The following is a 4,862-nucleotide window of genomic DNA, read 5'->3' on the forward strand; positions in this document are numbered from 1 at the left end:
GGGCCTCCAGTGTCCCGGCATCCTTGGTGTGTGGGCTGATTCTAGCCTGGCTTCCTGTCATAGAAAATTGCGGAACCATGTTCCCTACACACACACCTATGGCTGCAGGCTGCTGAGGCCTGCAGCCATAGGTGGTAAGACTGAGTGTGTATATGTGCGTGTGTGTGATATAGTATATGCTGCTCGCTCATGCAATATAGACCACTGTAAGAAAACTATCACAATAAACCCATTCAAGGTGCTTTAGGTTCTCCGATATCCTGACACACACATAAAAACATAATTGATGAAAAAGCTTAATTTCTCTTTAGCACAGTGAGTTTTAGTCATACTTTTTAATGAAAAGCAGTGCACACATACATACAAAGTTACAGTAACCATGGTTTACAGGGTAACTGGGGTACTCATACACATGCAGGTGTAACAGGAGTACAGCTCAGTACAAGGTGTAATTTATAGGTGGAGAAGATGAGTAGGGTGAAGTTTCAGAACATGGACTAATAACCTCACGGCGTCACTCAATCCATGGCGATTGTGCCGGAGCTCCTTGGCTGCGTTGTTGGAGCAATCTGAGCAGCATTGTTCCCATATGTGGCCCAGAGAAGTGGTTCATGAAGGAAGTATTTTCTTAAATGACAATAAAAAGCACAATAAGAGGGTGTAAGCAAGCGGTTTGATCATGTGTAGATCACAAAGGATTCATTTTAGAAGAGACAGATGGATTTCCTTACACTGTGTGCACTTGAGTATGGGGAGGCTGAAGTGTGTGAAAATCTCAGAATGAATATGTGCTCACATGATATATTTGTTTTTGTAACTCACACAAATTTCTGTTCTTGAGATGAGATTTGGCCCATACAAAGCAGCGGAAAGATTTCTGCTTCACACATCATCTTATTGGTGTTTGACTTTGAATTTTGTCTGTTTTTTATTTTTGTTTTGCTTTTGTAAAGGTCAATGTCTCCAACCTCTAGACTGATGTAAGTGACTGGGCTTGTGCCTACACTGACTCCAGGACCTTCACAGTGGCACAGAAAACACATTGTGCTAAAACCAGCTGCCTAACCTCCCCCCCCCCCCCCCCATCTCTGCTTGTGGTGTGGTGACACAGCACGGATGGAGGCTATCTGACTCGCTCATCTGCAGATCAGGAGAACAAGACCTTAGAAGGAGTTGAATGGAGAAGAATGGGAAAAAGGAAGTCTAGTTCAATGAGAACTTTACTGACTGAGGAAGAAATGGGAAATTTCTTACTTATTTTGCAGACATATTTACCAGAATTTTGCAAATAAAATCATCTATTTTACCAAAAGTTTTTGAGATAAATTCAATGCCAAGTCTCTGCCAAGTGACTGCAGATAAACCTACATTCATTTTCTTTGAAATGCTGCTTTTTGCAGTCTGTCCACTTTTGGCAGCTAATACTTTTTTACCCTTCAAAACATTTTCTACTCTCTTACACATTGCCTTTCTCCTTCCCTGCTGTGCTTCTTTTCACCATAAAGGATGGACTGGTCGTTACATAGCACTTTTTACTCTGCTTGTGCATTCAAAGCACTTTATACATCAAGCCTCATTCCTCCCGGTTCATACAAGCACTTTTCTTCCAACCACCTAAAAGTGTTTTCCACATACGATTCACACTCCAAATGCATGAATTCATTTGAGAGCAATTTTAAACTGAAAGCCCGGCCTAATTTAAATGTGATGAGCATATTTTTTTGCCCTTATTTTTCTTATTGCTGTTGCTAATATTGAGAGCTTTTTGCTTTATTAAATAGTGCAGTGAATGGAAGACAGGAAAGCAGTGAGACACAATAACATTGCTGAGTTGAGCCCAGACTGCTGCCTTTAACCACGTGGCTTATAGTCACCTTCTTAACCTGTGAGCAAAACCAAGGACTTGCTGCTAGTGTTTTTAATCACTCTAACCTCTTGCACACACTGTCTGTGATTTGATCATGGATCCAAAGTTTGTGGAGAGCTTAAACATCAATTTAGGTGTCTTAGGTTTCTGGCTTTGATGACACCAAACAGGAGTTTCTTGGTGCAAGCATCCACAGTGTCCAAGCAAGTAGGTGTGCATCAGGTCATGGGATGTTCAAAGGTTTGTGATTTGTGAATGCATCCCCCGGGGCCAGATTGTCAACACAGAGTTCTATTGTAACATCCTGAAGTGTTTTTTCAGTCTTTTCTCAGGATCTACCCAGCTCATGGTATTTGCAACTCACTGCAACTTTGCTGTCTTCCTTTAGTGAAATTAAAGCTGAAAGGTTGGTGTTTTTTTGACACATTAAAGGAGATCCAACACTCACCACAGGCATGCTAAATTAGCTGAATAAGACTTAATACACAACCGAAGCAAGATGGAGACCTTTTTGTTGCACAATTAAAATCTATATTTGCAAAAAACCTTTACTAATTGAAATTTTATTGGTCATGATGAAGGGTTACATGCAAATAAAGTTGAAAAAAAAACTTTTTGCATACCTGTACAAGTAGTACATGAATTAGAAAAGTGAGTTAACTGAGTTAACTGATCATCAATAAGTGAGAGGACCTCTATAAAAATAGACCTTTTGGCAATTTGCAGGTCTGAGGCATTCAGGTGTGTGTTAACACTATGTAAAATGGAGAGAATGTTGTCTCCAGGAGTTTAGCTGATTTAGAGTGGCAAGGTATGGTGGGTGTGTTCCAGTTAAAGAACACGGAGGCAGCTTCCAAGTTTAGGAGATTTATTCAGCTGTGGTCTGTAGTAACGATACATAACGCAACTATCAGTACAGCCAGTGTTGGGAAGGTTACTTTTAAAATATATTCCATTACAGAATACAGAATATATGCCCCAAAATGTATTCTGTAACTTATTCCGTTACGTTACTCAATGAGAGTAACGTATTCTGAATACTTTGGATTACTTAATATATTATCATGCTGTTTACAACTACATGAATGTACTATTGCTGTGATTTATTATTGTTACTGAAGGTCCCCGACTCCGAACGTAGTAAAGGGACCTCTGGCTAATACGGTGGGTTCTGTGTCGGGCTCGTAGCCGAAAACTAGCTATACTTTGTTGTCTGGGTCAACCTTGCTAGCGAGAGACAGAGAGAGGCGCTGAAAGGCTGCTCCAACGGAACTTATTATTTTTGGAGGAAAACACGAACACGGTGTACAGTCGAGTCTTAATAGCTTACTTACAACTGGGCTCGTCAGGCACTCTTCTTGGCTGCAGTGGTTATTATTATATTTTCATGCTTCCAGCTCCCGTTTTTGCTCGATGACAGCTCGTACTTTTCCTTTTTCTCCCTCCCTCGCTCACAGACACATAACGTTTATGGCAGTCCATTCTCCCTGCAGCACGGACTACACTGCCTATGATGCTACATTCTTTAGAGCTATACCTGTAGCATTCTGCCTATTAGCTTAGCACAACAACAACAAAAAGGCCTCTCTCACCCAGGAAACATGCAAAGAGAGCGTCACCCTGTAACCATGGCAACCGTAACGCTGCCACCTGGAACAACAGAACGTAGCTGTCAAACAAAACCCAAACAGTCCTGACCCCCGACAATATGAAACAGGAAAGTACCGCGTGTAATCCATTTATTTCAACAAAGTAACTGTATTCTAAATACCACCTTTTTAAACGGTACCTGTAACGGAATACAGTTACTCATATTTTGTATTTTAAATACGTAACGGCGGTACATGTATTGCGTTACTCCCCAACACTGAGCACAGCACACATAAAACATTCAACATGCCCAGACATAATTCTAGCACAGAGATAGCACAAGGAACTGTATTCAACACTCACGTCTATAACAACTTTAACAATTACACAAGATTTATAATTAGCATTAACTAACTTAGTAGCTTACATAGCGTATTAGCATAGAATAACATTAGCATAGTCACGAGGTAACAAATACACACAATAGCAGCTGACATACTCAACATCATGTAAACAGAACTCACCTTCTGGCATTCACACACAGCAGTAAACCAAAAACTACGAGATGCTGGTGAGAGGACACAAGGAAAAATGCTGGCTATTAGCAGCTACAAAGGCAGACTAGCAGCACATGGTACAGTGTGGTGCATTCAAGGAGCGTCAGCATAGATATGGTGAGATCAATACCGTAGGACATATCAGTTTCCACAGCGAAAACACTATCTATAAACAAACCACAACACTTCAACCAAGCAAACAACGTGCAAACAGTGGGCTTTCTAACACTATGCTCCCAGCAGATTTATGCCAAGGTCAGACTGTGCAATGTTCAGAGAAACTGCAAAAAATCAAGAACTACATCTTAGACTGCAAACCTCAGACTTGAATAAGTGTTGCTTTTTTTTGAGGGGTTGCCTGGAGAAAGCCTCTTCTCTCTAAAAACCAAAATAAACAACAAAACATGGCAGCATGTTTTAGGTTTGAAAAATTGTATCTGAAAGAACGACAGAGCAAACAGAAATAATGCAGTGTTGTATTTGGTGAAAACCAAAAACAACACATCAACACAAACACTTTAAACCAAATGGCAGTGGTGGAGTGTGAGAATTTAGGCTTGTTTTGCCCAGGACCTGAGCACCTTGCAGTCATTGAAATGACCATGAGCTCCTCTGTATACCAAAGTGTTCTAGAGTCAAATGTGAGGCCATCGGTTCAAGAGCTAAAGGTTGGCCAAAGGTGTGTGATGTAACAGCAAAATGAACACACAATGAAGAGTGAAGGTGTTGCACTGGTCCAGTCCAAAGGCTAAACATCAATCTGATTAAATGCTGTGGCAAGACCTTAAGAGGTCATGACATAAATGAAAGCCCCTGAAGCTAAGCAACTTTCTGAAACTTTCTCCACA

The 4,862-nt window shown here is 40.8% G+C and overlaps 1 long non-coding RNA gene across 1 annotated transcript; it reads right to left on the reverse strand.

Moving 5' to 3' along the window:
* Window positions 1–316: 316 nt before the first annotated feature.
* On the reverse strand, window positions 317–4,120 carry LOC118455517 (uncharacterized). Its single transcript, XR_004844172.1, has 2 exons — window positions 3,982–4,120; window positions 317–627 (listed from the first exon to the last, which is right to left on the reverse strand). It is a non-coding gene; the product is annotated as an uncharacterized LOC118455517 (long non-coding RNA).
* Window positions 4,121–4,862: the final 742 nt, after the last annotated feature.

Source organism: Neolamprologus brichardi, chromosome 5, assembly GCF_056152115.1.
Source record: "Neolamprologus brichardi isolate AB-2024 chromosome 5, ASM5615211v1, whole genome shotgun sequence".
NCBI lineage: Eukaryota > Metazoa > Chordata > Actinopteri > Cichliformes > Cichlidae > Neolamprologus > Neolamprologus brichardi.